This window comes from Micromys minutus, assembly GCF_963924665.1.
Source record: "Micromys minutus genome assembly, chromosome: 19".
Lineage (NCBI taxonomy): Eukaryota > Metazoa > Chordata > Mammalia > Rodentia > Muridae > Micromys > Micromys minutus.
The window spans coordinates 15,347,795-15,357,027 of NC_137954.1; the positions used below are offsets into that span (position 1 = coordinate 15,347,795).

A 9,233-nucleotide genomic window follows, 5' to 3' on the forward strand; every position below is an offset into this window, starting at 1 on the left:
GGGAAATACTTTTGGGGAACTTGTCGTGGTGAAGCTGGAAAAATAATTTGGGGTCAAGCTACTAAGGGTCTCTAATACCATGGCCAGGAGGTTAGATGGATCCCCAAAGATCCACTGTTGTCTTCAGTGTCCTGGTGTAACTCTTAGCTACAAGGATCCTTCCTTTAGTTGATCCTAGTCGTAACAAACTGAGGACTGACTTGTGCCCCTCTGTTTTAATTCGTAATATATAAGGCTCTTAGACCCACTGCTGCCACATTTAAACTGAGGAATCAATCAGGTGGAGAGCGCAGGAGTGAGACTAGTGCTTTGCTAAGGAGAGCCACAGGTCGTCCTTCATGGTTCAGACCACTGATAGACAAGCCCCAAGCAGAAGCAGAACCCCGAACAAACTTTGAGCTTAGACTTTCCAGCCTTCAGGACAGAGAAAACATACATTCCTGTTATACAGCTGATCTAAGGTATGGTAGCCTGAGGATTCAGGCAGAGTTTGGTAGCATCTGTGTTGAAACAATCATTTGTCATGGGGTTTGGTGTGCCTTATTTACAATGATTATTACAATGACAGTAGAATTATTCTGTCATATGTCAGCCATCTCTCATTTCTCTAAATGTGCCTTAAGGTGGGCAAGTACTTTGTGTCTCAGTAGAAGGTGAAACATAAGCCCATAAGCAGATGATTCACTGTTGTTTCTGGTGTCTTACTGACCATAGGGGAAGGTTTCCACTTATCATGGGTCAGGGTTATGCTACAATGGAAATTTCACTCTTCTTGCTAAGGAGCCACAGCATTGGAATAGGGTCTTTGTAGCAAGCAAAATCCCTTCTCCTGTTTCCAATTGACTAATACACCATGTGTCATTGAGAAAAATAAGAAACACTATGATGGTGGCACTCACACAGTGAGTTCAAAGGCTCCCTAAGCTGCACAGTGAGACACTGTCACAAATGCCAAGGCCTAGTGTTTGGCTCAGTGGGACAGTCCTTGCTCAGCACGCACAAGGTTGTGGTTTCCATTCCAGAGGGCTTGCATACTAAGATAAATCAAGACAAAATATAAGAAAAGTCACTAAGGGAACATTCTGGTTAGTATTTGTCAAATCAATAAAGTGTTTTTATTTCTGATGTTGCTAACTACCTATGAAAAATAATCCCCACATTTTACAAAGATAAGTGTGGCAGGCTTATTTTTTTAATTAATTTTTTAGATTTTTTAATCGAACAACTTTATTTTTAAAAAACAGAGATAAATGTACAGATTTTAAAAGCATTTTTGCATAGAAGTATATGAATACATTTTTGTCAGTACTTGATTTTTTTAAAGGTTTGATATTATGCATTAAAATCTTACTAGTTACAATGAGCAAAAAGTACATGTAAAAAAAGATGTAACCTGGAAATAGTCAAAGTTTTCTTGGTGTGTAAAGATTAAGCATAATGATTTTTCATTTTCTTTCTCTTTTTTTGGCCTTTGTTTTTTCTTGAACGTCATATAGTTTGTGAGTTTTTTTTCTGGGGTGTTCAGAGCTTTCTGGGGTTAGTATCCAATTATCAGTGACTGCATATTATGTCTGTTCTTTTGTGACTGGGTTATCTCACTCAGGATGATATTCTCTAGGTGCATCCATTTTCCTAAGAATTTCATAAAGTCATTGTTTTTGATAGCTGAGTAGTACTCCATTGTGTAAATATACCACAATTTTTTTATCCATTCATCTACTGAAGGACATCTGGGTTCTTTCCAGCTTCTGGCTATTATAAATAGAGCTGCTATGAACATTGTGGTGCATGTGTCTTTGTTGTTTGTTGGAGCTTCTTTGGGGTATATGCCCAGAAATGGAATAACTAGGTCTTCAGGTAGTACTATGTCCAATTTTCTGAGGAATCGCCAAACTGATTTCCAGAGTAGTTGTATCAGTTTACAACCCCACCAACAGTGGAGAAGTGTTCCTCTTTCTCCACATCCTCGCCAGCATCTGCTGTCATCTGAATTTTTGATCTTAGCCATTCTGACTGGTGTGAGGTAGAATCTCAGGATTGTTTTGATTTCCATTTCCCTGATGGTTAATGATGTCCAGCACTTCTTTGGTGCTTCTCAGCCATTCGATATTCCTCAACTGAGAACATTTTGTTTAGCTCTGTACCCCATTTTTAATAGGGGTGTTTGATTCTCTTGTGTCTAGCTTGTTGAGTTCTTTGTATACCTTGGATATTAGGCCTCTATCTGATGTGGGGTTGGTAAAGATCTTTTCCCACTCTGTTGGCTGCCATTTTGTTTTCTAGACAGTGTCCTTAGCCTTACAGAAATTTTGCTATGTCATTAAGTCCCATTTGTCAATATTTACCCTTAGAGCATGAGCCATTGGTGTTCTGTTCAGGAAATTTTCTCCTGTGCCTATGTGTTCTAAGGTTTTCCCTACTTTCTCTTCTAATAATTTCAGTGTACCTGGTTTAATGTGGAGATCTTTGATCCACTTGCACTTGAGCTTTGTACAAGGAGATAAGAAAGGGTCTGTTTTCATTCTTCTGCATGCTGAGTGTCAGTTGGACCCACACCATTTGTTGAATAGGCTGTCCTTTTCCCATTGAATGTTTACAGCTCCTTTGTCAAAAATCAATGACCATATTTGTGAGGGCTCATTTCTGGATCTTCTATTCTATTCCATTGATCCACGTGCCTATCTCTGTACCAGTACCATCAAGTTTTTAGCACAATTGCCTTGTAATATAGCTTGAGGTCAGGGATAGTGATTCCCGCAGATGTTTTCTTGTTGTTGAGGATGGATTTTGCTATTCTAGGTCTTTTGTTATTCCAGATGAAATTGCACATTCTTCTTTCCAACTCTATGAAGAATTGGGTTGGAATTTTGATGGGGATTGCATTGAATCTGTAGATTGCTTTTGGTAAGATGGCCATTTTGACAATGTTGATCCTTCCAATCCATGAGCATGGGAGATCTTTGAATTTTCTGAGATCTTCCTCAATTTCCTTCTTTAGAGGTCTAAAGTTCTTGTCATACAGGTCATTCACTTGCTTAGTTAGAGTCACACCAAGGTATTTCATATTGTTTGTGACTATTGTGAAGGGTATCTTTTCCCTAATTTCTTTCTCCACATGTTTGTCCTTTGAGTAGAGGAAGGCTACTGATTTGTTTGAGTTAATTTTATATCCAGCCACTTTGCTGAACTTGTTTATCAGCTGTAGAAGTTCTCTAGTGGAATTTTTGGGGTCACTTATGGACACTATCATGTCATCTGCAAACAGTGATGTTTTTATTTTTTCCTTTCCAATTTGTATCCCTTGGATTTTCTTTTAATGTCTAATTGTTCCAGCCAGGACTTCCAGTACTATGTTGAATAGGTAGAGGGAGAGTGGGCAGCCTTGTCTAGTCCCTGATTTTAGTGGGATTGCTTCAAGTTTCTCACCATTAAGTTTGATGTTGGCTGTTGGTTTGCTGTATATTGCTTTTATTATGTTTGGGTATGGGCTTTGGATTCCTGTTCTTTCCAAGACTTTTAACATGAAGGGGTGTTGAATTTTGTCAAATGCTTTCTCAGCATCTAGTGAGATGACCATGTGGTTTTTTTCTTTGAGTTTGTTTATATGGTGGATTATGTTGATGGATTTCTGTATATTAAACCATCCCTGCATCCCAGGACTGAAGCCTACTTGATCATGGTGAATGATTGTTTTGATGTGTTCTTGGATTCGGTTTGCAAGGATTTTGTTGAGTATTTTTGCATCAATGTTTGTAAGTGAGATTGGTCAGAAGTTCTCTTTCCTTGTAGGGTCTTTGTGTGGTTTAGGAAAAGGGTTATTGTGGCCTCAAAAAATGAGTTAGGTAATGTTCCATCTGAATCTATTTTGTGGAATAGTTTGAAGAGTATTGGTATTATGTCGTCAATAAATGTCTGATTGAATTTTGCACTGAACCCACCTGGACCTGGGTTTTTTTTTGGTTGGGAGGCTTTTCATGACTGCTTCTATTTCTTTAGTTGTTATGCTATTATTTAGATGGTTTACCTGGTCCTGGTTTAAATTTATTATCTGGTATCTGTCTAGGAATTCATCCATTTCCTCCAAATTTTCCAGCTTTGTTGAGTATAGGCTTATGTAGTAGGATCTGATGATTTCTTGAATTTCCTCAGTTTCAGTTGTTATGTATCCACTTGAACTTCATGTGGTCTATGACTAATATCTTGGGTAATCCAAGTGTTTAGGCTAATATCTACTTATCAGTGAGTACATACCATATGTGTTTTTTGTGACTGGGTTACCTCACTCAGGATGACACTTTCTAGTTCCATTCATTTACCAAAGAATTTCATGAAGTCATTGTTTCTAATAGCTGAGTAGTAATCCATTGTGTAAATGTGCCACATTTTCTGTATCCATTTCTCTGTTGAGGGACATCTGGGTTCTTTCCAGCTTCTGGCTATTATAAGTAAGGCTGCTATGAGCATGGTGGAACATGTGTCCTTGTTATATGTTGGAGCATTTTTGGGTATATGCCCAGGAGTGGTATAGCTGAGTCCTCAGGTAGTAAGTACTATGTCCAGTTTTCTGAGGAACCCCACCAAAATGGAGGAGTGGTCCTATTTCTCCACATCTTCACCAGCATCTGCTGTCACCCAAGTTTTTGATCTTAGCCATTCTCACTGGTGTGAGGTGGAATCTCGGGGTTGTTTTGATTGCATTTCCCTGATGACTAAAGATGTTGAACAATTCTTAGAGGTTTTTTGGGCACTTGATATTCCTCAGTTGAGAATTCTTTTTTTTAGCTCTGTACCCCATTATTTATAAGGTTATTTGATTCTCTGGAGTCTAATGTTTTGAGTCCTTTAGCCCTCTGTCTGATGGATGGTTGGTAAAGATCTTTTCCCAATTTGTTGGTTGCTGTTTGTCCTAACTACAGTGCCTTTTTGCCTTCCAGAAGCTTTACAGTTTTATGAGGTCTCATTTGCTGTTCCTTGATCTTGGCGCATAAGTCATTGGTGTTCTGATCTGGAAAATTTCCCTAATGCCTATGTGTTTGAGGTTCTTCCCCACTTTCTCTTCAGTTACTTTCAATGTATCTGGTTTTATATAGAGGCAAATCCACTTGGACTTGAGCTTTGTATAGAGCGATAAGAACGGATCGATTTGCATTCTTTTGCTTGCTGACTGCCAGTTGAACCAGCACCATTTGTTAAAAATGCTGTCTTGCCCGAGGCGGGAACCGCTATGGATTGCTGGAGTCCGCCGCGACCAGCACCGCGTGGTAGTCGCAGCAGTCCGCTGCTCGCAGACTTTGGACGGTCGGAGACATGGAAGCCCTGGAATCCTTTTACAAACATTATATCCAAAATGCCGTCCGTGACCTGCCCTGCACCTGCGAGTTTGTGGAGAGCTTTGTGGACGATCTCATTGAGGCCTGTCGGGTGCTCAGCCGCCGGGAGGCCCATCCACAGCTGGACGACTGCCGGGGATTGGAGCTGCTTTTGAGAAGTGGGGGACCCTCCACGAGACACAGAAGTTTAATGTCCTCGTGCCCGTTGTCCCCCCACAGGGCACTATGTGTATCTTGGAGATGAGAGACCGGGCTCTGGGCCGTCGCTGTGGTTGTGTGAAGGTGGACTCTGAATGCATGTGCAAACACGAGAAGCTCTTGGGGGATGTGCTGTGTCTGGTGCACCACAGGGACCACTCGGCCATGTTGAGCAAGTGTTCTAGCTCCATCAAGGCAGCTTGTACCTGGATGTGTGTAAGACTGTGCAGTGGTTCCGAACCATGGTGAGCAATGCCTGGGCGCTAGCGGCCCACAAGTACGACTTTAAGCTCACACTCCCACCGTCCACCACCTCCTGCAAGCTCAGGTTGGATTACCGCTCGGGGCGCTCTCTGTCCATCAACTTGGTTCTAGGGGTGCAACGGGAAGATACCTTGGTCTACCTGGTGAGTCAGGCCCCAGAGCGAGAACAGCTCACCAGCGTGGATTGGCCCGAGTCCTTAGCAGCTTGTGAACACTTGTTTCTGAAGCTGGTGGGGCGCTTCGCCCCCGAAAACACCTGCCACCTCAAGTGCCTGCAGATCATTCTGAGTCTTCAGGACCACCAGATTTAACCCCCGGGAGCCTCCTGCCCCATCCTCACCTCCTACCACTTCAAAACAGCCCTCATGCACTTGCTGCTGAGACTTCCCCGGACAGACTGGCAGCAGAACAGGCTCTCCCAGCGGCTCCAGGACCTTCTCTGGTTCTTAGGCCGAGGCCTCCAGCAAAGGTCTCTCCGCCACTTCCTCATTGGTAACACCTACCTGCCCCTAACCATACCAGTTCCTAAGGCGTTTCGGAATGCTGAGCCTGTCAATCTTTTCCAGCACCTGGTACTAAATCCACCTGCCTCTGCCTCCCAAGCGCTGAGAGTGTGTGCTGCCACTGCCTGGCAAAGACGTGTTTGTATTTCATGTGTGTGAGTGTTTTGTCTGCCTACAAGTCTATGCATCACATGCATGTAATACCTGAGGAGGACAGAAGAGGGCATTAGTTCCCCTGGATCTGGAGTTAAGGATGGTTGTGAGCTGCTGTGTGGTTGCTGGGAATTTAACTCGGGTCCTCTGGAAGAGCAGCCAGTGCTCTTAACCACTGAACCAAATTTTCCAGCCCTGTTCTTTTCTTTTTATTAATCAGTGTACAAATTTGTAGCTGTTTTTGTGTGTCTGAGCACCCAAATGTTTGTTAGTTTTGATTAATTATAAGTTAGTGGTGACCCATCCCATATTGAGAGAATGTGTTTCCTATACTTAATGAAATAGGCAGCCCTTGATGACCTTCCTCATTCCTGGAAGCAGTATTAGAAAGCTCTTCCTGGTGATGATTTTCTGGGGGCTTTAGGATGAACAGTTTGTTTCCTAGAGAGTGGCCTATTTGTTAAAGGGAAAGGCTAAGCTGCCCCATGTGCGTTCTGGTGATGGCTTTCCTTTCTCTTTTCAAAGATGACAAAGCGGTTACTTGAATGAGGAGTCATCACAATCCAGGCCCATTGCCAGGGCTGGGCAGGAAGGCCTGTGAAGCCCATCAGCTCTAAGAGCCCTGATTGTAGTCAGTGATTGTCATGTTTCCCTCTTGTTCCAAAACCTGTGTCTTGAGGAATATTAAAACATAGTTATGGGTGTGGTTGTTTTTGAAATACCAAGGCTGTTCTGTACCTGACACTGCCAGGGAATCTGCTGGGAAGGGGACCCTGGCCCTTTGTTTGACTTGCCCGTGCAGTTGGTGAGGAAGGAGGTTTCCAATGTTAGCCTTTGGGGTTTCTGTTATGGAATCCCCACCATAGCAAAAATAAAAGAATTCTAGAAACTGAATAAAATAAAATAAAATTAAAAAAAATAAAAATGCTGTCTCCCCCCCCCCCCACTGGATGGTTTTAGCTACTTTGTCAAAGATCATGTGGCCATAGGTTTATAGGTTTATTTCTGGGTCTTCAATTTCACTCCATTGATCTACCTTCCTGTCTCTGTACCAATACCATGGAGGTGTTTTGGTTTTGGGTTTTGTGTGTGTGTGTGTGTGTGTGTGTGTGTGTGTGTTCTCTTAGGATCTGTATGATATCTGCCCAGGATCTTCTAGCTTTGATAGTTTCTATTGAGAAGTGTGGTGTGAATCTGATAGGTCTGCCTTTATATGTTACTTGACGTTTTTCCCTTACTGTTTTTAATATTCTTTCTTTGTTTTGTACATTTGGTGTTTTGACTATTTTTTGATGGGAGGAATTACTTTTCTGGTCCAATTTATTTGGAGTTCTGTATTCTTGTACATTTATAGGCATCTCTTTTGTTAGGCTAAGAATGTTTTCTTCTATAATTTTGAAGATATTTACTGGCCCTTTAAGTTTAGCCCTCTTTTCTACACCTATTATTCTCAATTTTGATCTTCTCATTCTGTCCTGCATTTCCGGGATATTTTCAATTAGGAGCTTTTTGATTTTTGCATTTTCTCTGACTGTTGTATGAATATTTTCTGTGGTATCCTCTGCCCCTGGAATTCTCTTTTCCATCTCTTGTATTCTGTTGGTGATGCTCGTGTCTATGACTCCTGATCTCTTTTCTAGGTTTGCTAGTTCCAGGGTTGTCTCCTTTTTTGATTTACTTATTGTTTCTGTTTCCATTTTTAAATCGGAGATGTTTTTGTTCAATTCTTTCACCTCTATTGTTGTTTTCTCTTTAAGGTCTCCTACCTGTGTAGTCCTGTATTTATTTCTTTAAGAGAGTTATTTATGACATTCTTAAAGTCATATAACATTGTCATGAGTTGTGATTTTTAATCAGAATCTTGCTTTTCCAGTGTTTTGAGATATCCAAGACTTGCTGTGGTGAGGGAACTGGGTTCTGATGATGCCAAGTGGACTTGGGTTTTGTTGCTTAGGTTCTTGCCCTTTCCTCTCGCCATCTGTTTATCTCTGGTGTTGGCTGGTCTTGCGGATTCTGACAGTGGCTTGACCCTCCTGTAAACCTGTGTATCAGCACTACTGGGGGACCAGCTCTCTCCCAGCAGAGTCTGAGTACAGAAAGCCATGGCATAGGGTCAGCACAGGTCTTAGACAGAAACTGGAAGAATTCTGTCCCAAACTGTATCTCAATTTCTGGGCTCTGAAGGCTCTGGGTGGGTCCCTCAGAGCAGCTCTCGGGTGTTTCAGCACTTCTGGTAGACAAGCTCTTTCTCAGCAGGGTCTGGGTACAGAAAGCTCTGGCACAAGGTCAGCTCTGGGTGCAGGCAGAAACTGGAAGGTTCAATAATTTTTCAATTGCTTTTTAAAATCAACTCACAAATGAAATCATGACACAGCTAGATCAAGGTAGCCACACATGTATTTCCAGACTCTGAACTTCATTGAATTTGTGTCCACCTGGATCAGACATTCTGAGGCCATGGGTTTTCCACTTACAGTCTCAAGTACATTTTTCAACACTTGTCCACCACATGCGGTGATGGGCAGTTGACAGAGTTGTAACAACAACAAAAAGGGCATGCTTACTTACCTTACTCTTCAGGGCTCCTGAGTTCTTTTCCTGCATCTCTCCCATCATCATCTAATGTTAAGTTTTTCTTGCTGTTCACTTTAAGCCCAACAGTTTACATATAAGCATGTGCATCACAGGCTAGAACTGGCCCAGGAGGGAGAACACACACTGCTTTGTCTTTCGAAGTCTTCATTGCCTACCTTAACATCATACAGTCTTCTTTGGTCAGCTGTGC

General features: G+C 42.1%; 1 pseudogene across 1 annotated transcript; it reads left to right on the forward strand.

Moving 5' to 3' along the window:
• Window positions 1–5,307: 5,307 nt before the first annotated feature.
• On the forward strand, window positions 5,308–6,454 carry LOC308433028 (inositol 1,4,5-trisphosphate receptor-interacting protein-like 1; annotated as a pseudogene). Its single transcript has one exon. The product of its transcript is annotated as an inositol 1,4,5-trisphosphate receptor-interacting protein-like 1 (transcript).
• The last annotated feature ends 2,779 nt before the right edge of the window (window positions 6,455–9,233 follow it).